The sequence below is a fragment of the Dermacentor albipictus genome, chromosome 7, assembly GCF_038994185.2.
Source record: "Dermacentor albipictus isolate Rhodes 1998 colony chromosome 7, USDA_Dalb.pri_finalv2, whole genome shotgun sequence".
Classification (NCBI taxonomy): Eukaryota; Metazoa; Arthropoda; class Arachnida; order Ixodida; family Ixodidae; genus Dermacentor; species Dermacentor albipictus.
Window position 1 is genome coordinate 67,360,352 of NC_091827.1, and position 26,110 is coordinate 67,386,461.

At 47.5% G+C, this 26,110-nt stretch overlaps 1 protein-coding gene across 1 annotated transcript in view; it reads right to left on the reverse strand.

The window, feature by feature from the left end:
* LOC139048005 (uncharacterized) overlaps positions 1–24,038 on the reverse strand; it is a 353,724-nt gene extending 329,686 nt beyond the window's left edge. Inside the window, exon 1 of the mRNA XM_070522327.1 lies at positions 23,888–24,038. The gene's annotated coding sequence lies outside the window, so the exon portion shown is untranslated. The remainder of the gene's footprint in view (positions 1–23,887) is intronic.
* Between the last annotated feature and the right edge of the window lie 2,072 nt (positions 24,039–26,110).

Here is a 26,110-nt window from a genome sequence, read left to right on the forward strand (position 1 = left end):
GAATGCTTTGCAGCCTGAAATGTAGAGAAACGTTGTGAAAGAATTTGGTGCAGCGAAGTATTCTTTTATTTAAGAACTCTCAAGGAGACTTTTATTTAAACAGCTTGAATCTTTTGTTTATATTATGACATTTCGTACTTCTGACAAGGAGGGTCCTATTGCTTGTTCAATTTCTTGTTTCTTTAATACATTGTTTTCTTAGCTTATTTTTTCTTAGTGGCACCAGCTGCTGCCACCACCCATGTCTTTCGTTTAAAAGCGACGCCTTTCCTTGCGCATATCGGCGGGTTTCGTGACCATGGATACGGCCTGGCTTTTTCCTTGAATGAAGAGGCCAATGATCTGTACGGAACACGCACACCTCGCGCTCCACTGGGTTCCCTGCTGCACCGGCAGCCTTCGACCATCCGCGGCTACAGGGTAACGAGGAAGTAAATTTTCTTGCGCATAAGACGCACTCGAATTTCACTACTTACGCAGGGGCATGCTGCCTCTGAAAGCACGATGCGTTCAAGGCGTCCGTCGTTATAGGTGTGTTCGGTAACGCGACTGCCCCGGAAAGGCGGTGGTCCCAGGCTCGAGTCCCAGACCAGGACGAATTTTCCTTCAATTGCGGGGCTTTTATTTCGAGGGACCCGTATGGGTTTCCAATGTAGCAATTCCTACGATTGGGTGGATGTCTCGTTTTACGTTTATTAATGAAGCTAAACATGTAACGATACCCGACAGGATCAAAAGCCTTCACTTGGTCGAGGAATAGGAAACACTCTGAAATTACTGTCCCAGAAGCGAAGGTAAAACGATCCTTTGTCAATGCAAAATATCAAAAGCTTGCTCGCCTTGGCATGCAACACATTTGCCTCTTGTCGATTATATCTAGAAGGACACTCCTTATTTGTCTGAATTTTTTTTTCTTGCATTGACGAGACGATCTTGTAATCCACATTTAACGCTGTATCGGTCGCCAAAGAGAGTGGGTCTCAGGCCTAGCCGCCTGGCCTTGGGAAGAGGACAATACGGCTATCGTGGAAGTAATCTGGCTGAGCTCCATCTACTGTGAACTTATCAATACTGGACGAAAGAGCTTCGTTGACAGTATCCAAAAAGCGCACGCTATGCGATCTGGGCCTGGCGCAGAAGAGGTATTCATATCTTTAATCACTACATCCAGTTCTTCGAGCGTCGATGACTCGCATAGTTGCTGTAGGATGTTATCTGATACGTGGGCAAGTTTCGGTAAAATTCCCTCAGTCCTTCACAGTAATCATTCCTGGCCCAACCACCTTCTTCGGCAGTGAACACCTCGCTAAAGACAGCGCTTATGTCTGACGATAAGTCACAGTGAGTGCCATAAGGAAGCATGACATATGAGATTCGAGCAGAGCCGTTCGCCTCCACCGACCCGTTCGTATGTACAGGAGCACGGCTAGATCAGACAGAGGTATTCCCTGGGAGGAAGCGTTATCGTTAGCTCTGGAAGACCGTATGAGCAAGGTTTTGTACCTAGCCTTCAACAAATCCAAGTAAACTTGCTTTGCAAACGTGAGCGTGTCTGCGTTGCGGACAATTGGTGTCCGTCTAATATTTCATTTATTTCGCGGTTGCATGATCCGCGCTTTTCTATCGCGTCGAGTTCCAGTGAGTAACGGGTGCCATGCAGCCTTGAAATCATCCTAACAGAAGTAGTAGTCCACTTCACGCTCGTACAAGGATTCTAATGAAGCGCCGCCATCGTGGTGATGGTTTCAGAATTTGTGAGAACACTGAAGTCCATTCGCCATAAATCACTTCTCGATGCAGTTTCGTCTCGATCAAGGCGTCCCGACGAGGTACGATGGTTGGCGCTCTTCGACCACTCCAATCATCATCCTCTAAGTGAGATGGTTGGAGATGCGGGCGGTACCCGAGTCTCTGTATGGGATTCGCCACTTTTAAAGTTACAACCTAATTCTGCGGGAAAAAAGGAATTTATCCGATCTATTTGCTGACCAGCATCTTTCTAAAGTTGGCTTTCATACGTCATCGCTCAGCTGTATCCGCACATCAGAAACACGGAACCGCTGATTGAGGCGACGTAACGCCCGTGTTACTCGACGGAAGCATCCGGGTCTGCGAGTGTCTTGGCGTTCCTTTAAGGAAGAATCTGACTGTGAACGCCAGGTAAGTCTCCAACATACAGATGTCTAGTGGTTACAAAAATTCTGTAGAATTGGACTGACATAAAGGTGCATATTGATACGGAACAGCCACCACAGCGTGGCTGCACTGAGGAGGAAGAAAACGACGCGTGCACCGCTTGATTTAGCGTCGCCATCTGTGCAATTCATGGAGGTTTCATCATCATCATGATCATCATCATCATCCTTGACACAATTGGTCAACGTGTAAATATATTGTAAATAGACATGTACATCGGCCACGGTGGGATCCCCCACCTCGTCTGAAATATTAGCAGTGGCGACCGCACTCGCTCACGCTGAGCGTTCGCAAAGGGACTCGGTCATGGTGACGGACTCCCAGGAGCCATGTCGCATGTTTCTGAAGGGGCACGTGACTGTGGCTACCTTCGCGATAATCCCCAAATCCTTCAACCGCCATCATCCCCTACTCTGGTGCCCAGGCCACGGGGGTTACTGGAGAACGAAGACGCTAACGCGTTAGCTCGATGGTTTACTAGCCGAGCGACGTCGTCCTCTTCTAACCCCAGCCACCCGCACTATCCCTCACAACATTCCACCAATTTAAATGCCAAAGACAGCCTTGCTCATCACGCGGAGTCAGAAAAAATACCCGCCGCATCACCCACAACTTAACGGGATAGGGGCCGCCGCTTGGCGTCAAATACAGACCGGGGTATTCCCCAATTTAAAATTGCTAAACGCCATGTATACCACTCGCTATAGGGCCAACTGTACTTGGTGCGGCAGCATACCTACCCTAATACATATAACCTGGGAGTCCACATGGCACCCTAGTAGGTCAAATACCAGTAACACAATGGAGCAGTTGGAGGCACAGCTCGCCCGCTCCGACCTGGCAGGACAAAAGTCCTTAATTAGTCAGGTCAGCCAGGCGGCAGAGGCCAGTGGGGCCCTGGACTGAGAGGCTCCGACCACCCCTCCTTTAAATCTTTTCCATTGCAACAAAGTTTCTCTCTCTCTCTCTCTCTTTCAGTGGCCTAGGTGACAGCAGTGCCGGAAAGATGGTCACCCGAATATTTTTCTTCGTGCAGGTATGTTACCGCAAAGGCGCTCATTGTATTAGATCCGACGATAGGTTTCTACTGCTGTTCCTATGCCGACATGATGTTGTTTCCTGTTCTGCGCAAATGGCGTATTGCTTGAGTCGCCTTCTGTTGAGTGGTGACGTGGAAGTCAACCCCGGCTCTCCAAAGAAAAATCCTGGAGTTCACCCTTCCCCCTAAATTCAAATGGCTTCGAGTAACCTTACGAGAACCACGGATGCCTTTGCTTCCACGTCACATGCCATCGCTGCGGTCGGTAATGCTAATGACACTATGATTGCCAAAATGCTATCTGAACTGTTAGATGGACTGTTAGATGGACTGAACTGTTAGATTATCTGTTAGCCATTCCAGAAAACTGTCGACGAGCGTTTCGAACGTCTCGATTCTCGTGTGACTGCGCTTGAGTCTTTAACACCGGAAAACTGCGACATCTTACGTGCTCAACTAGTTTCCTTGACTGTTGCTGTGGCGCAGCTGAGTAAGAAAAGTGATGATCTGGAAAAAACATCTCGTCGCAATAACTTAATCTTATATGGCCCCCCAGAAGACCCAAATGAAGATGGCGATGACTTATTAAACAAGATGTCAAACTTCATCGCAGAGAAATTGTAGATCCAATGTCCAACAATCGAACGCTGTCATATGCTTGGTTGGGTACGCGAGGACCGTCCACGTCCTGTTATTCTGAGACTTTTGGACTACTCCGAGAAAGTAACCATACTAACGAACGTACACAAATTTAAAGGCAGTGACTACCATGCAACCCAAGACTTCTCCATCAGGTGCAGCAGGGAGAGGAGTGAACTTTTATTTTTACCAAGTTTATTGAGGTCTTGAGTACTTTGACAAGTGGCAGTTATGCTAGCATATCCGGTTACGACTTAGACAGCTCCAAGATGTCAGCTTCTCCAAGTCCTAAGCCCAATGTAGGGCATGCGACTGCACCCCTCCCGCTCGACGGAAATACATAATTCCCTTACGATGTCATGCATACCTATACCCCTTGCTGCGCGCCCATTCTTCAGTGCTGTCAACATCAGTCGGCAGGAGCTGAAGCTTTTCCTGTTTGGTTGGTATTCCTGTCAACACTCAATGAATATCGATGTCTTTGTTGCTACTACCACCTCTAAGATGTAACGAGCAGCACGCCGGATACAGCCAAGGCTTTAGAAAAAATCCTTCACATTTACTATGAGCAGCAGTCTCTAGTCTGTCACTCCAGATCATTTGCCAAAATGGTACATTTTTTCACACATTGAATAATTTCACACTCATTCGGCGACTCTGTGGATCCAGTTGCTTAAAGCATATATGACACGACCTGCCGTCGTTTGCCATTTTCCCATGAGCGCAGACAGAACAGTGATGCAGATGTGACGGTTACGCTCACAATCTCCAGGTATCAATTAATGAATAGAGTGGACACCAAGGACCAACCGGATGCTCCAGGAATGGTCACGGCAGAAGGCTGCGTGGTGAGCCCAAGAGCGGCATATACCGGCTGGCTCCCCCGTATTCCTCACGCAACAAAAAAAGAAGCCCTTTTGTACATAAGCTGACACGTTTGGCAGCAACGGTGGGGCTTTGAAAGTATATGAAAATAATCAACGTATGGAACGTGTGAAAAGTACAGATGCGTCAACATTCGTCTCCGACAATGCAACCCGCCACTGACAAAGTGCCAGTAATGGAAGAAAGAGAGGGACGTAGTCCGCTATCCGTTCACGTAATATGGCAGTCCACAATCCACTATCACCCAGGGCATCAGATACCATGGCGAATTGTTAACAACTTGACTGCTTAGGGCCGGCAAACGTTGTTGAATGCCAAGCAAGGATGCGGCGATGTGACTTGCTGGATTCCTAGGAAGCCCGGGACAAGTTTTCGTCTCAACCCCAAAATGTGGCACCCGGAGCACCAGCGTGCATTCGGCGAAGAGAAAAATATAAAGAAGCCATCAACTATGATCGCCCATCTCAGTGCATAGCCCGAATGAACGCGCGAACGAGCGACCGACAGCCTCCTCTCTTTCTCCCTATGGTTCTACCCCGCTACCCGCAGTCCCGCGAGCAATAGCCTTCCCAGCACGAACGAGTGAGCGAGCGTTCGAGCAGTCCCGATGGCGTTCGATGGCAACCGCACACCATGGAAGCGGGTTGTGACCTACCTGGTCATGCAGACACACCACCTACTCTCGTGGGCGCCACCTGCTTTCGTGGGCGCCAACTGCCAAGGCACTCATCGCTCAAGGGCACAAGGTCCAAAAGGCGGTTGACCGTCCGCTGCTCCGCGACAGAGGAAGCACACCGTAACGGTGTACCCGTCTATACGCCCAATCAGCTACGTCAAGGCTTCTTTATGCTCTCCTACTCGTAGCTCTTCCACTGCTTCCCGTGCACCACCTGGATCGCCAGCACCGCAAAGTCATCCAGATGGTACCAGCTCGCCAGAGACCTCGCACGTCGCTGCCACCCTAGACGAGACAAACACTTGGCCGCTGTTCATGCTGTTCCGACAACGTGGCCTCCATCACGTTGACAGGCTACATTGCGCCCCAGCTAGCGCGGCTCTGCTTTAAGGGTTGTGGAGTTGACCTCATTCAGGCATGGGCAGCTTGTGTCGGTTGTACGAGAATGTGTCGGCCGCCCTCCCATGCTAGCCATCCAGTCATCTCCGCCGCACCATCAGCCATTGGAGGTCTGTACTACGCTGGAGGGCCTCACGGAAAGGTGATCACCGTCCTGCGCCTTATACCGGGCACTGGTGTTCCTATTGAAGGACTGCATGGACGAAAATATCCACATCTACAAGGACGGCTCCGTCCATGCAGACTCCGGATCTGCCACTGCCTTCTGCGTGATCCCTGAACTTATGTGCTCGGGAGTGTGCCGGCTGCCTTTCGTGGCAAGATCCGCCGCTGCTGAAGTGGCTGGCCTCCATCTGGCTGCAGGCACGCTGGCGGAGGACGCCCCGGATTCTTCGGTTGTGATCCCGTGTGACCCGCGAGCAGCGCTCCTAACACTTCATCGACCGGGGGCCACCCACACTGGCGTTGCGGTGCTGGCGGAAAAGCTTCGCGTCCTTGTTTCGGGTGGCTTGAAGATGTTGCTACAGTGGCAACCCTCTCACATCAGCGTCAATGACAACAAGGAGGCTGGCGCACTGGCGTACCGTGCCACTGTATCAGTCAGCCCCGCTGTAACGGACTTCAACTATACAAAGTACACGGTGCACTGGCACCTAATGGCAATCCACAGCGCTAACCCTCCCCGTTTACTTCCTGATCGCGGCCTCGCAAGGCGGGAGCCGTCTCTCCCGCAGCGCCTTCAGATCGACTCCTCCTGGGCTTTTTCGCGAAGGAACAGGAAGGACCTGGCATCACCCGCGGCCTTCTCAGCCTGCAGCGAGGACGAAACAATCAACCATCTACTTTGTTCCTTCCCCGCCTTCTCCAAAGAGAGGGCTTCTCTCAACCTCTCATTCCGACGGCATGGACTCCCATCGCTCTCAGCATCCCAGCTGCTGTATCCATGCCGACGCAATGGCTCCGCCATCATATACCATCTTACGTTACTGGCGGACACTGGGATGTAGTGTATATTGTAAATGCGCCGTTTGGCTACTGCTGGAAGCGGTACCTAACGGTACTGGATGCTGCAATCACCTCTCTCTTCTGTCTTTTCTTTCTTGTGTATGCCCCCGTCCCTTTCTCGAAGGTGCTCTGCCGTGCTACCTAAATGGCTGCAGAAAATAATGCAGCTTCCTCTTCACAGTCGCGTTCTCTTTCTCGAGCGACAGCGTGCTCAACCCCTCACTTCCCTACCCATCACTCTGTTATGCTAGAGTCCACGCACGCCGGCCACCGCTAATCCTCCTCGCAAGTCGGTTGACCGAGATCCCATGCCCTATCCCTCGGCGTGTTTTTTTCGCCATCCCTTCCCCAAGTCTGACCACCATCGTACCCCATACCTAGCCAACCAGATAGTCGAATAGCTAAAGAAGGCTATTTGATTTAGAAAAAGGCGCACGGGGCTTGAGATAGGCAATTGGGTAGCCTGTTACAACTTCCAGCACACTGATGGAACTGTGGGCCAATCACTCACACAATATCAATGCAGAAGGTGCAGAGGCATTGTTACGGTGTACGGGATCAAGCACTCCGCTTTCAACAAGTCTGGTCTCAGGTTACGGACGCTACCTCAACGTGGCACCTCAAGACCTTAAGGTAGAAAGGAGGCTTGATAATTTCGCCTTAAAAGTAGAGATCCGTAGTGCAGAAGTCCATGGCAGCATAAAAATAGACCCATTCAACATCCTTTGGCTCTTCCCCTATTCACCCGTGCATTTTTTTTTTCGCATTTGCCTTTGGCTCATGTCCCACTTCTCCCTCATTGCTCTGCTACTTCAGCTCGATTAGTATATTTCTCTTTCTTCCTCGAAGACGAAACCTTGCAAGAATTTATTGCTTTCGTAGAAAGTTTTCCCATTAATCCAACAATATTTTCGGTTCTTCCTCTCCTTCAGTTTTTCCGGCACCATTTTGGCAATAATATTTCCGTTCGAAAACGTCTCTCAGAATTCGATGAATCGGTAGCTCGCACAAACCAAATGCATCTGATATAATTCTCACAGCAATTAGGCGGTCATTGAACGCAAGAGAAGACATGCGCGCCATTGACATGTTTTTATCTCCGTCAGGGGTTTTGTGGCGATTGTTCACCGATGTGCATTTCGACGTGAAAATAAAAAAGGAGCATTGTTGCCGAAAGGCGATACATTGATTGAAATGCCAGACTAGTGGAGAGCTATACGAAGTAATGAAAGGAGTTTTATCGGCCATATAAACTTGTCAACGCAATACGTCTAACCAAGTTAATGTGCATGGTACCACGCGTGCACACACAAATAAGAACACATCTCACTCGATGACCGCGGAAACTAGCTGTCAAACGCTGGAGTGAGGAAGCATGGCAGCAGCAGCGAGTGATTTAGTCCTCGTGCTGCGTCTCGCATCAACGAGAAGGAAGCTGTGAAATCACAGTGCGTGACGGACTCTGTCCCCGTCGCAGATGCATTTCAAGATAAGCGGCCTGGGTAGGCGGGCACGACCGCACGGCGCGCCCGGATAAAAACGCACCCTCCCTCGAGAACTTCGCTTGCGACGGAAGACAGCGCGCATCTTTCCCGGTCTCCACCCTTGTCCGCGCGAGATTGAGCCGCAATCGGCGTCTCAACCTCCGAGGCTGTCACTCGCATGTACAGCACACGGCGCGCGGCGACGATATTATTGCACTTGAATTTTATACCGAACCTCCCGGTGAGGCGGACGGCAGAAATGTGCCTGGAGAGTCCATATAATTGCTACGGCAATAAAAGTGGTTGCACAACGTGCGCACCTAAAGTTGTGCCTTGTAATGTACAGCAGCCCGGCCGGTACAAGAAGTTAACGTACCGAGATTTTCTGGCTGAACCATAGCTACGCTTACTCCCATTTCATTATTGATTCACTGAGTAGTTTTTCGGGCCAGACCTCGAACGTACGCTTAGGTACTAAAATAGTTTACGACGGCGTACCTTCGGAAAATAACATCACAAAGGCAGTACATTGTCTGTGCTGCTATTGGAGCCAAGGCACCTCTTCTTTGCGTGAATGTTATCTTCAGGAAACGCCGCTCGCGGACTGGCTTTCTCAGTGACATATTCCAAAGTAACTTTAAGGGTGCGTCGCAGCATTGCCAATGGAGAAAATTTCTGAAATGATTTGGCGCGTCAAAACGATCTTTTTATTTATTAGCTCTGAAAGTCTCTTTCGTTTTTTCGAAAAAGTTTGGATTTCTTATTTTAATTCTTACTTTTCGTACTTATGACAGGGATACTCCTAATTGCCTGCTCGCTCGTTTGTGCTTTTGTTCGTTACATTGTTTTCTTGCCTTTCCTTCTGTTGCTGCCACTGGCTGCTGCCAGCAAGTGTACTTTTTTAAAAGCGAACATTTTCTTTGCGAAACTCAGAAGGTTTCGTGACCGTGGCTGCGGCCAGGCTTTATCCTTGATGAATAGGCCAACCAATCACAACGGAGCGAGCACGCCGCGCCCTCCGCTGGCTTCCTCGCAGCAGCAGCAGGCTCTGGGCATCCGCGGCTGCTTTGCAATGACGAAGTGGATGCTTCTTGCGCATAGAATGAATTCGAATTTCGCCACGTACTGGCGCGGGTGCTGCCGCTTACAGCATGATGCGTGCAAGGCGTTCGTCATTTGAGGTGTGTTCGCCCGCGCGTGTGTGCACGTGCGTGTGTTCCCATGTGCACTAAACAAAGCTTCGCTGTATATGAATTCCTACTCCTTGTATCTGTTGCGATTCGTTTTTGCGGACTAATTTTCCCACTTTGCTGATGACTCACTTCATGAACATCTCAGACAGGCCTCACTCGACGAAGCGCGTCTCGTAAGGATACAGATAAACTTTCTTGCTCTCCAATAAATGCGCGAGTGGGGTTGCGAAAGCTTTTTCTAAAATATTTACATTTCTGTATTTGCTAATGATGATATGAACGGTTCTATGGCGCAAGGGACAATTATGGGGAAAGAGCGCCAATCTATGGTCTAATCTATAGTATATGGTTTGGTAATACCAATGGTGTATCTATACAAGTAGCGTTGCTATATAGAAGCCAAAGTATTGTTGTTGCTGTGAAGTGGGTAGAGTATATACGTGTTAAAACATTGACAATGTCTGGTGAAGTGTGCGACTGAGACGAGAGTTGAAATACTGAAAAGAATCAATGTCAATAGCACTGCTGTCTCGTCAGGGTGCAAGCACCTGGAGGCGCGCACTCCACCAAACTCATCTATCTCTGCTATCACCGCAGAAGCCTATGGTGGGAGGATGCGCTACAAATCTAGTGGGCTAATTACCTGCCACACAACTTCATTTAGAAAATTTAAAGCAGCTTTGACAATGAAAGACGGTTCCGCATCAAGTAACATTGTTGGGTGAAGAGGAGTATGCAGTTGATAAGCTGCAGGAAAGTGCTTTCTTCGCTCATCTTCTGCCTCCCGCCACTCCAGAAAGACATGGAGTACGTTCAGCCGTTCGATACATCTACCACAAATGGGAGGTTCATCGCCAGTCTCCCATATGTGTGCCCTATTCTCAATCAACAAAATAGGACATGTGTTCGTCGTGTTTTTGCTATGTACGGCCAATTATCTACATGTGGCTTGATTAAATTGAGCTTATTCACGGTACCTTCGTGTCAGATAGATTGCCAAAAACGGCTGAACTTTTTCCATAAAAATGAGCTATCGGGCAGGGCCTTGCCGCCGAATAATGGTCTTAACCGTGCTTCAAAACTGGAATAACAGTAGCTCTCGGCCATGTGATTGGAAGGCATCCAGCAGCCCAAGAAGTGTAGCAAAGTTGGAGTAGTGTCAGTTTGTATCAGTATGCACGTTGTTAAATATGTCAAACATGACTACAAATAGTGTAGTCTTTGCCCATTCCACAAGGTTTTCCAGTCTTACCATGTGCTTATCAACTTATCAACTTATCATACCACCTTTCAACGTTTCATCCCGTTCTGACCCCAGATATAATGTTGCCGTCTCCTCCTCCCGAACAGGTATCAAGATTCTTTTTCTGCCCCGCTGAAGTGTCGACTGGAACCTCCTTCATGCTTCCATCATTCAGATCACAGATATACCTTCCTTGAAAACAGCAGCCTACCACGCTTTCGCTTAACGGTGTATGCATACCATTTGTGCATATCACATTCCTTTGTTATGTACCACACCTTTCTATAGTGCGTCAGGGACTTGAAAGTATGCGTGATAAATAAACGACTAGAGCCTCGGGGCATTCACTCGCATTGGAGCCAAGGCCCCATTGTGTTGCGTGCATGTTACCTTAGGCAAACCCCGCTTTCGGACTGCTTTTCTCAGTGGCATTCTTCCATGTAACTTAAAGAATGCGTCACAGCTTTAACAGCGCAGGAACCTTATGAAAGAATTTGGTGCAGCTTAACAGTCTTTTATTCAAGAACTCTGAAAGAGACTTTTATTTAAGACAGCTCGAATGTTTTCATTAAATTTGGACCTTTCGTACTTATGACAAAGAAGACTCCTATTGTGTTTGCTTGCTCACTCATTTGTTTGTTTCTTTAGTACCTTGTTTTCATGCCTTTTCTTTTGTTAGTGGGACCAGCTGCTGCCACCGACCTTAACTTTTTTCTTTTATTTTTTTAAAACGATGCTTTTCCTAGAGAATATCAGCGGGCGTCATGACCATGTATGAGGCCTGGCCTTTTCGTTGATGAATAAACAGGCCAACCGATATGTACGGAGCACACACGCCGCGTGCCCCGCTGGGTTCCCTGCAGCACCAGCAGCCTTCGACCATCCGCGGCACCAGGGTAATGAGGAAGTGAACGCTTCCTGCGGATAAAACGCACTCGAAATTCACTACGTGTGCAAGCGCATGCTTCCTCTGAAACCACGATGCGTTCAAGGCGTCCGTCGTTAAGGATGTGTGCGGCCGCGCGGCTGCGCCGGAAAGGCGGTGGTCCCGGGTTCGAGTCCTCGACCAGGACAAATTTTCCTTCAACTGCGAGGCTTTCTTCTCGAGGAACCAGTATGGGCTTCCACCGTAGCAATTGCTATGATTTGGTGGATGTCTCATATTCCCTTTATTAATTACTTCCCCCCACCTTGTGGGTTTCCGCAGAACTATTACGCCGAACAATTGCTTTTGCGTCTAGTTATGAATATATATTCGACTTCACCCTGCCATGTGCTAGCCGCCTGGTTAGCTCAGATGGCACAGCGGCTGCCCCGTAAAGTCGGTGGTCGCGGGCTCCAGTCCCGGAGCACGAAGAATTCAACTCAAACTGCCAGGCTTTTCTTTCTTCGAACCCGTATGAGTTTCTATCGTACCAATTGCTTCGATTGGGTGAATCTCTCATTTTTCCTTTACTAATGAAGCTAAACATCTAACGATACGATCAAAAGCCTTCGCTTGGTCGAGCAATAGGAAACAGTCTCAAATGAGTGTCCTAGAAGCGAAGGTAAAGGTATTCTTCTTCAACGCTAAATATGAATTATTGATCGCCTTGGCACGCTACAGATTTGCCCCTTGCCGATTATGTCTAGAAGGGCACCCCATATTTTTTAGTTTTCTTTTTTGCTGGCATTGACGAGAGTTTCTTGTATATCACATTTAACAGTGTAATCGGCCGCCAAGAAATTGGGTCTCAGATCTGGCCGCCTGGATCTGGAAACAGGACAACACGGCTATCGCGGAAGTAATCTGGCCGAGCGCCATCCTTGTGAGCTTATCAATACTAGACGAAAGAGTTCCACCAACAGTATCCAAAAAGCGCATGCAGACTTGTCGGCGACGAAATCTGGGCTGGGCGCAGAAGAGGTATTCATGTTTTTAATCACTACATCCAGTTCTTCGAATGTCGATGGCTCGCATAGCTGCTGTAGGACGTTATCTGATATGTGGGCAGGTTTTGAGAAAATTCCCTCCGTCGTTCCTAGTAATAATTGCTGGCTCAACCACCTTCTTCGACAGTGAACACTTCGATGACGAGCTGTGTAAAGACTGCGCTTATGTCTGACGAAAGGTCACAGTGAGTAAGTACCATAAGGAAGCATGACATATGGCATTCCAGTAGAGCTTATCGCCTCCACCGACCCGTTCGCATGTACTGAAGGACTAGATGTCTAGAGGACTAGAGGACTTGAGGAGTAGAGGACTAGATGTGCTAGATCAGATAGAGATACTCCCTAGGAGGAAGCGTTATTGGAAACTTTGGAAGACCGTATGAGCAATGTTTTGTACCTAGCTTTCAACATGTCCAAGTATCCTTGCGTTGCAGACGTGAACTTGTCTGCGTTGCGGACAATTCGCATTGCGTCTAATATTCGATTTATTTCGTAGTTGCATGATCCGCGTTTTTCTATCGCGTCGAGTTCTAGTGAGTAACGGGTACCACGCAGCCTTATAATCGTCCTAACAGAACTAATGCTCCACGTCGCCCTGGCACAAAGATTCTAATCAAGCACCCATATTTTTGTGATGCTTTCGGAATCTGTGAGAAGACTGACGTTCATTCGCCATAGATTGCTTCTCGATGCTGTTTCGCCGAGATCAAGGTGTACGCACGAAGTACGATGGTTGGCGTTCTTTGGTCACTTCTGGCCCTTGCACCAATAAACTACAATTGTCATCGTCGAAGTATGATGGTTGGAGATTCGGGCGGTATAGCGCGCCTTAGTATGGGATTTACTACTTTCAAAGTTATAACCTAATTCTGCGGGAAAGGGAATTTATCCAGTCTATTTGCTGACCAGCATCTTTCCATAGTTGGCCTCAATGCGTCATCGTTCAGCTGTATCCACCCATCGGAAACACGGAACTGCTGAGTGAGGTGACGTAACGCCCGTATTCCTTGGCGGGAGGGTTCGGGTCTGCGAGTGTCGCGGTCTTCGTTTAAGGAAGTGTCCGACTGTGAAACGCCGGGTAAGTCTCCAACATACAGGTGTCCAGGGATTATACAAATTCCGTGGCATTGTACTGACATAAGGGTGCATATATCGCTAGCGCTCTGACCCGTCTCGTGTTTAGTGAAAAATCGACTGGTGACATGCGCCCGCCCATTCAAGGTGCACAATGTGCTCTATTTCATAAGTGAGGGTCTAAGGATCGACACCACTCCCACGCCGAGGAGGACGAATAGGAAATAAAGAGAGAAGACAGGGAGATTAACAAGAAATGCGACTGGTTGGCAACCCTAGTCTGGGGGACGGGAAAGAGGGAATAGAAAGATAAGATAGAGAGAGGGACGAGAGAGGGAGAAAGCCGTGGGGAGACGTGATTTTCATGGTGAAGAAATCAATGACGGCAAAACGGACCATGAAGTTCGATGCATCAAGCCATGTCCAAAAATTATACTCTTGCAAAAAAAGAAAACACGCTGATCCCCGGCGCTCGCGCGAAGTGGAACACCTCTCTCTGTCGAAGGCCCGGAACCCTGCAAGATGCAGACAGCGGAAATACACCTTCGTCATCATGTAAGCGAAAAGCGTCTCCATGTTACTCGCCCAGATAAGGGTTCCGCTCACTGATGCGGAACCCGATGTGCTTAACCTTTTTGTAGCTTTGCGTTTACTCTCTTTCTACGAGCCGCTCGAGTGCGTTTCTGTTATATATATCTGTTTATTACATCTTGTTTATATGTGTGCATTGCTTCTACCTTCGATTTCGCTTACTGGGTACTTTAAGGACAATTCCGTTGTTCGCGGCAGAATGGTATCCGCTAGCATAGGCAAGTCTCGTCTCTCGCACGGCGTCTGCTGAGGCTGGGCGTGAAGGCCTCGAATTACCGGAGGGCGCGACCTGGCGGTAGATTCCTTGGTTGAGCCGGTGACTTCGTGCGCTGTCAAGGCGACTGTCTGGCTGGTTCCGCGTTCTGAAGGAGATGTTGTGCCACTTGTATGAGTCTCCCTCTGTTGCGCTCGCCTCGCTAGGGCTCTTCTCAGAAAAGGTGACTGGTGGAAACTCTTCTTCTTCTGATCTGTCTAAAGATTCCCTCTGTAGTGGTTCTGGATTGACATAGGTCCACCTATTGAAACAATGTTTCGCCAGACAGTTGGAAGCCAACGCGGGCTACCCGCTGTTCAGGATCAAGCTGTTACTGAAACCGTCCAGCGAGAGTCGCTTCGGGCGCATGGAAACCGCAGTTCCGTACGGGCAGCCGAGGCCACGAACGCAACAAGCACGGAGCGTGTGCCGGTCTCGTTAGCTCTAATTGGATCGCCACCAGCAGTAAGCATTCTCGGATTTCCTATGAATGGCCCCATGGTGGGAACTGAATGACCCCATGGGAACTGGCCGCTTGGGAACTGGCCGCTTATGAAGCGGTCATTCATAGAATGGTCGCTTGGGAACTGGGGAGAAGACGGTGGTTGAATTAAACGCGGACTAGAGAGCCCTCGGTATTGGCACTTTTTTTTGCAGAATGCCATATACTCCATACCATGGCTGTTTCACGCTGTTGAAACAGACACTCCTACCATTGTTGGAGAAAGATGAAGCCTTACAGGGCCCATGCGACACTGCACTCAAGTATATATGTACTTCAACATAAGGGAAGTAATCTAGGAGAAACCCAACCTAAGTAGATGTTTTAGAGGTGTAGTGCCCCGCCATCGTCAACAACTAATTTATACAGATCAAACACTCAGAAAGCTTAAAAATGCGCGATAGACGTGTTAATTAAGACACTGTATACATGGACTCGAAAGCTAGCTCCCTCTCACTCGGCTCGCTCACATGTATTCGCGTTTTTCACAAATGTTGCACGAACGACGACTTCTGATTGGTGGCGATTTCAACGCAAAGCATCCGCCGCGGGGCTATGATTAACACAAGCCCCGTGTAACCGCACAACTGACTTAGTGGAGCTCACAAATGACACCCACTACCCCACCCCCGTGGCGCTGCTTAGTGGACAACGTAATGCCACCCTAAATCTGTCGTTGTCCTCACCAGCCTGGGTGAAGGACTGGCGATGCGATCCTGACCTCTGGGGTGGCAACCACTATATTTGGTGGATTACTTTAAACATGGGACGAAAACGTGTGACCGGGGGTACTGCGCGAACGATCTGATGGGATGCCTACAGACGGGAATTTGCGGAGAAAACCAAGACTCCATCCCTACGAGAAGGGGCATCGCGTATCTTCCGCATGGCCACTCCTGAGACGGAGGTAAGACCTGATGCTCCGGAACCACAAAATACGTGCTAAAACTTTGGGAAGTGCGCAAACAAGCACATTTGACTTACGCATAAAATGTCCGAAGACATCGCGACCATGAGCGAGTTCGACGTCACACTACCATCCCCAGAACATACGTCAAGTGCATGTATCGGGAATATTGGAGCCAGCATTGCTCTTCACTCAACGAAATAACTGGCCTCCAGAAGGGGTAGTACACGTTTGAAGCGACGACAAGTCAGCGTACAACAAATAATGTTATTTCAAACGTCTTTCTTGAAAGTGGCCAGTCACTCAGCCGGCTCCAAGATAATGTCGCGAAGATGTGTTCTTTTCCCAACCATTGAGGCACCTAAATGCGGAGAATTACCGGGAAACGCCGGCAGTGACCGACGATGTCCTCCAGGCCCCATTGTCACTTTTGAGTTCGAACAAGCACTTTCTTCCAACAAAGCGTGTAGCGCTTCCGGCCATGACGCCCAGATGTGGGCGCCTCCGCGGAATCTTGAAGAATACGGAAAGCAGCAGCTTCTGGGTGAGATTCACGCAGTGTGCGTCAATGGTGAAATTCAAACACGATGGAAGCATTCGATAGTTACACCGATACAAAAATGAAACAGCCAGATATACTATCGAACATGCTGCCCGTATCGCTCAGTTACTGCTTGCGAGCTGGCAGCCCATGGCCCTGACACGCATATAGCACTTTCTAGAGACAGAGGGTCAATTTCATCAAGCACAGATAGGGTTTCTACTAAACCTTGGCGCTCAAGCAAGCATCCCGCTTGTGAAGCAAGGCGTACTGTGTCGAAAGGAGCTCGGTGGAGTAAACCGCCACAGAGCATCCTTGTGGTTGTTAACCTCCCAAAAGACTTCGATATGTGACGCACGAGGACGTGATCGAGGAAGCACAGAGACGACCCACACAACTTTGACCACTACTTCCTTCAAGACCGCCGTTATTCCGTACAGGTAAACAGAGACGTCGGGTAGGTGTACCTAAACATGGGGGGGAGGGGGGGCGAGAGCCACAAGCCGCCACGCTGTCGCCCCCTGCTCTTTAACTCTGATAGGTCTGGCTGAGCGATTGGAGGCCATTTCTGAACTGGGTTTCACAATTTATGTGGATGACGTAACGTTATGGGCTTCGTTACGATCAGCAAGAGATCCAGCAGGCGGCACTTGCCGCAATTGTCCACTGCCTACACGCAATCTGGTATGGGGTCATCTCCAGAGAAGACCATGTACTTGGGGATCCGAGACTTAGTACAGGGCGAAGCAGCTCACCACACGAGGCGCACCATAGCAGCGAGAGGGAAAACCAGATCGCATACTCGGGATACCTATTCACCCCACAGACTCACTGTATGCGTGGCTCGTTCACCTTCGTCGGACCTGGCACAAGACTATTCAGCTCATAAAACTGATCTGCTTCCGCAGGAGTGCGACAAGCACCAACGTATACCGAAATCTTGCTAATGCTTTGATGAAATCCCGAGCGATATATATGGAGCACGCTGTCAGGACCTGCTTGATCGGACACCCTAGGCAGTGCTGGGTACTTCACAGAACACCTCCACGCGTCATCACTAGGCTTCCGAAACACACACGTGTCGAGAAGCTACATCGATATGCTCCGTTGCCTACTTTCCGCGCAACCATCGATGCATCGGAGGCAGGCCGCCAGGAACGCCCGATGACCAACACTTGCAAGAATTTATCGTTTTCGTAGGAAGTTTTCCATTCAATGCTACAAAAAAACCATTGCACCCTCTCCTTCAGCTGTTTCGGCACCATCTTGGTTGAAATATTTTTTTCATCTCCAAGACTTCTCTCAAAATTGGGTGAATCTAGGACTTCCTCAAACCAAAGGCATCTGATATAATTCTAACAGCCATTTGGCGGTCAATCTGCACTAGAGAGTACATCCGCGCTATCGACACGTTTTCATCTTCGCACGGGGCTAGTTGGCGACTGTTGGTCGCTCTCCATTTCGACATGAAACTAAACCAAGCAGCAGTTTCTCTCGAAAGGCAAAGCATCGATTGTGATATCAAATAAGTGGAGAGCTGTACGCAGAAAGAATACTAGGTTTATAGGCCGTATAAACTCGTAGATATAGAATGCCTAACTAAATGAAAATGCATTGTTTCACACGTGCACATGCAAATATGAACACATCTCACTCGACAACCGGGGAAACTCGCTGTCAAACGCAGGAGTGAGGAACCGCGGCCGCAGCAGCGATTGCATTCGCCTTCGTTCCACGTCTAACACCAACGCGAACTAAGTAGTGAAAACATATTGCCCGGCGGACTGTCCCCGTCGCAGATGGCTTGCAAGGCACAGCGGCCCAGTTGGATGAACGCGGCTGCCCGTGCAGCCCGAAGTAGAACGCTCTCTCTTTTCGTCCCCTCCCCTCGGAGATTAGCGCGCGACGGAAGACGGCGCGTTTCCTCCCCGCTCTCCTTGCTTGCGTGCGCGAGATTGAGCAGCGATATGCGGCTCAACCTCGCATATTTTCACTCACACATACAGCACATGGCGCTCCGCGACGATCTTATTACCTTTTCATTTGATACGGAACCTCATAGTGACGCCCACGGCAGAAATGCCCCGCAGCGTTCGTATAATTGCTATGGAAATAAAAGTGGGTGCGAGAAGTGCGCGCATAAAATTCTGCCTTGTAATGTACAGCAGTCAGGCCAGTACTAGAAGTTCACCCGGTTTTTCAAGCGCAAGGGCAACACCATAGGCACATTTCTGATGTCACTGCTCATTCACTGAGCGAATTTCTGGTGCAGACCTCGTACCAATGCTGAAATAGTTTACGAAGGCGTAAATTCGGAAAGTAATGTCCTGCTGGAAGCCTTTTTGCACTGCAGCGCTACACCAAAGGTACACGTGCCATGTCATAGCTGAGTTACTGAGTGAATTTTTGGCGCAGACCTCATAGCATTACTGAAATGCTGAAATAGTTTACGAAGGCGTGAATTCGGAAAGTAATCTCAAGCTGCAAGCCTATTTGCACTGCAGAGGCTCCACTATATGTGCACTTCCCATGTCTTTACTGTTACAGTGAACTTTTGAGGCAGACCTCGTACCAATGCTGAAAGAGTTTACAAAGGCATATATTTCGGAGGTAATACCCAGCCAGAAGCCTCTCTGCACTGCTATTTGAGCAGTGAGACCTCCGTTTTGCATGCACGTTATCATAAGCAAACACAGTTCTCGATCTGCTGTTCGCAGTAGCATTTCTCATATTAATATTAAGAATACCCAGCAGCCTTAACTGTGGAAAGACCTAATGGAAGGATTTGGTGCAGCAAAAGAATCTTTTATTAACGCACTCCGAACGAGACTTCCATTTAAACAGCGTGAATTTCTTGTTTGTATCACCACCTTCCGTACTTATGACTGGGAGAATTCCATTATAACTGCTTGCCTGCTCATTGGCTTGTTTCTTTAGTAACTTGTTTTCTTGCGTTGTTTTCTTTTGGTGGCACCAGCCACTGCCACCAACCGTACTTTTTTCAAGCAGGGTTTGGGTACGAGCTAGTTGGTATTCCATTGTACACATCACTTACAGTGCGTCTTCGTCGTTCTTTCGCTCCTGTGTCTATATGTACGCACTGTCAGAGATAGATTTTTAAACTTTCGTGACCGTGGATGCAGCCTGGCTTTTCCATTGATGAACAAAGAAGCCAACCGATCTATGCGGCGCATGCACGCCACGCGCTCCGCTGGGTTCCCTGCAGCACCAGCAGCCATCGACCATCCGCGGCTGGGGGTAATACGGAAGTAAACGCTTCTTGCCGTTAGAATGCATTCGATATCGCTACGTACGCTCGCGCACGCTGCCTCTGAAACCGCGATGGGTTCAAGGCGTCCGTCATTCAAGGTGTGTTCGCTCGCGCTTGTGCGCGCACGTTTGAGTGTGTGTATGTGTGTGTGTGTGTGTGCGTGTGTACAGGGGCGTTGTCACTGAGAGAAAGCTTCGCTTTATATGCATTCCAACTTGTTGGATCTGCTGCTAATCATTTTGCGGTTTCAGTTCCCCACTTTTGCTAATGATTCCCTTCATTAAATTCTGAGACAGGCCTCAATCGTGGGAGTGCAGCACATGAGAATGCAAATAAACTTTCATGCGCTCAAGGAAATGCGCATATGGGGTCGTGCGACCTTTTCCTAACATATTTACATTTCCGCAATTTCGAATCGTTAAGAACGCCTGCATGAACCATATCAAACCGGTCCGAACCATTATATTGTTGCTCCGAAGCTGATCCTCAGCCAAACCTGAAAATTTGCGGAAGCCTCAGCGCAAAGCTCAACCCAACCCCAAAACTTTCCAACCGGATAGAGTGTTACCCGTTACTACGGTTAATAACGATAGTTGAGCTAAAAGCGACACAGGTCTGTGTTTGCTTAGGTCGTTTTTGGAACCTCGTTGGTGCATAACGATAACTTTTGCTTTCTTCATTTGCAGCGGCAACACAGCCGTGTCTAAAGATCGAGTATATATGTCAGTTAGTGCAAGGCTAATAATTTATTTATTTATTTATTTATTTATTTATTTATTTATTTATTTATTTATTTATAACATCCTGCAGGCCAATGTGGGGCAAGCAAGACAGTTAATACAATTTAAATATATCTGTATTGCGAACAAAAACATGCACACACACAAAAGAAAGAACAAGAAAAAAGAAACATGGTATTATTTGAGGCAAGAACACAAAAAAAAACATGATCGTTTACTCACACAGTGCGTCCTAAGGTTCTGTTAATTTATTCCTGTCGGCACATAATGCAGGAAGAAAAAGGAAAACCTCTAAATGTTTGCTCTTGCAAACCAAGGGGTTATAAAGTGTGTCAGGTAATGTCGCGTAGGTCTTGTAGGTACTGGGAAAAGAAACTGTTTGATCAATAGCCATTTTACCGTTAACAAATAAGCTTAAGAAATTAAGACTTTCAATTTTCGCCTTAACAGACCGAGTTTGCGTTGAGCAAAACCAACAAGGTTTTCAATGTGTGCGTTCAAATTCAAATGTGCCTGATTGTGACCCCAACATACTTAAGCTTGCTAACATGTTGAAGTCGGCTATTATTTATTCTGTAAGGAAAAGGCAACGGGTTTTCTTGTTAGATACAGTCATGTAAGCTGATTTTTTGAAATTAATTTTCATGTCTCACGTAACATACCTGTCATAAATGATTTACAAGCGTTCGTTCAACAACACTTGATCCGTGACATTCTTAGCGCGACAGTAAGCAAGGCAATTATCCGCAAATAGACGGAGTTTAAGGTTGGGATGCAAGTCATTAGCAATGTCATTTACATATAATAAAAATAAAATTGGTCCTAAAACCAAGCCTTGTGGCACATCAGATAAAACAGGTAAGGAGGATGATCTTTCGCCTGCTATTGGAACATATTGCTTTCTATTTGTCAGCTGCGCATGGATTAGTTTCACAATTTGTCTATTAACTCCAACTTTATACAATTTCTCAATAAGTTTCGTGTGACACATCCGGTCAAAAGCCTTGAAAAATGAATTGCTATAACATCAATTTGTTCCTTGTTGTTAATTGCGAAGCCAAGACCATGAGACACCTGAAAAAGCTGCGTCACTGTTGACAGACGTTGGCGAAAGCCATGTTGCTTGCTGGAGAATAAGTTGATATTTTCTGTATATTCAACCAGACTTTTCGATATTATGTGTTCTAACATTTTACACGCGGAGCATGTAATGGAAACTGGCCGATAGTTCTCCGCCAATAACTTATTGCCCGCTTTAAAAATAGGTACGATGCGTGCAAGGAGACAATCTTTCGGGACACCTCTGCTACGAAATGACATTGCAAAAAATCTAGACAAAATATGTGATATGCATCCACAATAATTACCGCCTTAAAAACTCGTTGGCTATTCCATCGGGGCCACAATATGTTTTGATATCCAGCTTTACCAACAATGCTAGAATGCCTATTTCCAGTATATCCAGTATTTTTAAAGCGAGTTTTGCAAGTAACCCCCCAGCTCTGTTGAAAAACATGCCACCTTCGCATTTTTTAATTCTTTTCTAACTTGCGTACTGAGACTGGATATTTCAGCACATAGCCATGGCATCCTTCAACGCGCAGAATTAAGTCGCCGCTTCAAATGAATAATGTTTCTAGTTGCCCATGGACTGGGTTTTCTTATGCGCTTGATTTTCTTGGGCACATCTTGTTCGAAACAGGCGAGAACAACTTATACACAGTATCTCCAAACCGTATTTGTGTCTTTATCAACCTGCATATTATCAAGAGCACGTTCCAAGGATTCAATCCGACTCAAGTTATAGACACATACAGAGGGATTTTTTTTCTAATGGCGTGTTACCAATTCCTAAAATTGCTGCTACTATTTTATGATCTGATATGCCTTCCGTAATTATATTCAAATGTTCCGGTAGTCAAAAATAACAAATCGAGCATAGATTGATTTTGCCCCTGTGTCCTGGTGGGCTCATGAACTACCAGAACAAAGTTATGCTCAAGCATAATCTCAAACATTATATGAGCGCTAGGCATTTCCAATGGCCCCGTAATTCTCACATCCCAATCGACACCTGGTAAATTAAAATCCCCTGTTAGAGCAATTCTAATTATGGCATGCCTCATGCTATTTAAATGCTGGTCAAGCGCATACAAAAATTCAACCTGTTTCCTAGGGCTCTGTAGATCACGCGAACTATCAAACTGATATTGCCAAGAAATAGCTTGCACCTCACACATTCATGCCCGTTTATGGATGACGCAGTTATATATCTGAGTGGTTTTTTAACTAGAAGCGCCACGCCACCGCCTCGTGTTGCTCTATCATTGCGGATAACATTGTAAGTGCTTGGAAAATACCTCATCGACCTTCACATCACTGTCGAACCCCGCTTCTGTTATGGCAATCAGCTCTGCGTCGTGAAGCAACGACAAGTATTCAAGCTGTCGCACCTTATTCACTACGCTCCGTGCATTAATGTTCAGTAACCTTATTTCGGGCTGCCTTGAGCGTCAGTCAACTTTTTCGTTGGCAGGTGGTCGGTAAATGCTGTCTAAAGTGCACATTCTGCTCAAAGTCCCACGTGCAAGCAATGCTATTGGTAAAAAGCTTATTGTGAACAACACTGATTTCTGCGCCATCACGTTTATCAGTCTGAACCGATTTCCAAAGTAGTCATCTTTTTGCGACTGTTTCCGGCGAATAGTCGTCCGAAACACTAATATTCATTCCTTTGAGCTTTTGCAGTTCTTAAAGATTACCACATTTTCATTGTTATCGTACAAATTCAGGATAACAGGTCTATCGCGTGATGGTTCCTTTTGGCCAAGCCCATATATTCTTTCGACTGATGAAATCGTGAGGCCAAGTTTGTCGAAAAAAATATTTTTTACAACTTGCAGCTCGATGTCGTCACACGTTTCGTTTTAAGTCTCGGGAACACCAAATACAATAATGTTACTCCGCCGTGCCCTGTCTTCGAAATCAGTTAGTCGCTGCTGTTGATGCTGAACTTTTCGCTTAACGTGTTCAACCGTTCATTCTGGAATTTCCACCCGAGCACATTAACTCGTAATTTTAACTAGGCTCTCTTCCGTATTGGCGAACCCGTTGCCCATTTGAATTTGCTTATCCAAAATTTGTTGCAGGATTTCTTGCACAATTGGGCCAGGGTTTCTTTCCACGTCCCCGGAAAGCAAGACCTTTAGCTCAAACTACCACATGCTCAAGACTTCAAAACACTTCACAGGGAGCAGCAGCACCAATGGACATAAGCAATCTAACCGTAGTCTTGATACATGAGAGGATTAACCCACCTGTAAGACTAGCCATGCGTCATTATGCACCATTGCCGCTGCCGGGCTCCCGACCTCACTGAAGGTAGCCGAGTGCAGTGTTGGCTTTATATGCCGGCTGTCCATTGCTGAGGGCACGGCTGCTTGACGATCCAACTGGCTCATCCAGGTGACGTCCATCGCTGCTGAACTGGGCTCTGCACTGCTGACGATAAGCGACAGAATCTGTAAGACAAGCCATGCGTGGTTATGCGCCATTGCCGCTGCTGCCGCCCCCCCCCCCCTTTAGTGATAGTTCCGGCATAACGGCGAAGAAAAATATTGAGTAAACGACCAGGAGCACAGGTCAATTTTGTTTTCAGATTTAACAGCACTGCGACTTCACCGTGCTGTGCAATAAAATCAACCTGTGATGCTAAAAATGCCGCATGACGCAGGTTTACGCGTGTGTTTGCGTGTGTTTGTGTTTGCAATTGAGAGCGCTCTGCAGCAAGCGATCGACGCGATCAAGGACTAGCTCGCTCCCACCGGCCGGCGATGTTCACCTGCGAAGTCGGAGCTCCTCGTCTACAAACCATCGACAAGTTGTCCCAAGCCAAAGAACGAAATCAGAGACACACACGCCATTACTCTCAGAACAAAAGACGGAGGAACCATTCCCCTTGTCAGCAAAGTCAGAGACCTTGGGATGCTCATTGAGAGCAACGGCTCTAACGCCGTGACAGTGGAGAAGATCGTGACAAAGTCTAATAATGCCTTGAATTTCATACGACGCGTAGAACACAACAAGGTCTTAAGGAAGAAAATCTCCTCAAGCTAACACACGCCAGAAATATGGGAGGGCAGAGGCCTCTCCCATATTTCTCCAACAACCCCGGTCATGTACTAATTGTGGCCATGCCGTCCCTGCAAACTTCTTAATTTCATCCGCCCACCTAACTTTCTGCCGCCCCCTGCTACGCTTCCCTTCCCTTGGAATCCAGTCCGTAACCCTTAATGACCATAGGTTATCTTCCCTCCTCATTACATGTCCTGCCCATGCCCATTTCTTTTTCTTGATTTCAACTAAGATGTCATTAACTCGCGTTTGTTCCCTGACCCAATCTGCCCTTTTCTTATCCCTTAACGTTACACCTCTCATTCTTCTTTCCATAGCTCGTTGCGTCGTCCTCAATTTCAGTAGAACTCTTTTCGTAAGCCTCCAGGTTTCTGCCCCGTAGGTGAGTACTGGTAAGACACAGCTATTATATACTTTTCTCTTGAGGGATAATGGCAACCTGCTGTTCATGATCTGAGAATGCCTGCCAAACGCACCCCAGCCCATTCTTATTCTCCTGATTATTTCCGTCTCATGATCCGGATCCGCCGTCACTACCTGCCCCAAGTAGGTGCATTCCCTTACGACTTCCAGTGCCTCGCTGCCTATTGTAAATTGCTGTTCTCTTCCGAGACTGTTAAACATTACTTTAGTTTTCTGCAGATTCATTTTTAGACCCACTCTTCTGCTTTGCCTCTCCAGGTCAGTGAGCATGCATTGCAATTGGTCCCCTGAGTTACTAAGCAAGGCAATATCATCAGCAAATCGCAAGTTACTAAGGTACTCTCCATTAACTTTTATCCCCAATTCTACCCAATCCAGGTCTCTGAATACCTCCTGTAAACATGCTGTGAATAACATTGGAGAGATCGTATCTCTCTGCCTGACGCCTTTCTTTATTGGGATTTTGTTGCTTGCTTTATGGAGGACTACGGTGGCTGTCGAGCCGCTATAGATATCTTTCAGTATTTTTACATACGGCTCGTCTACACCCTGATTCCTTAATGCCTCCATGACTGCTGAGGTTTCGACAGAATCAAACGCTTTCTCGTAATCAATGAAAACAATATATAAGGGTTGGTTATGTTCCGCACATTTCTCTATCACCTGATTGATAGTGTGAATATGATCTATTGTTGAGTAGCCTTTACGGAATCCTGCTTGGTCCTTTGCTTGACAGAAGTCTAAGGTGTTCCTGATTCTATTTGCGATTACCTTAGTAAATAGTTTGTAGGCAACGGACAGTAAGCTGATAGGTCTATAATTTTTCAAGTCTTTGGCGTCTCCTTTCTTACGGATTAGGATTATGTTAGCGTTCTTCCAAGATTCCGGTACGCTTGAGGTCATGAGGCATTGCGTATACAGGGTGGCCAGTTTCTCTAGAACAATCTGTCCACCATCCTTCAACAAATCTGCTGTTACGTGAT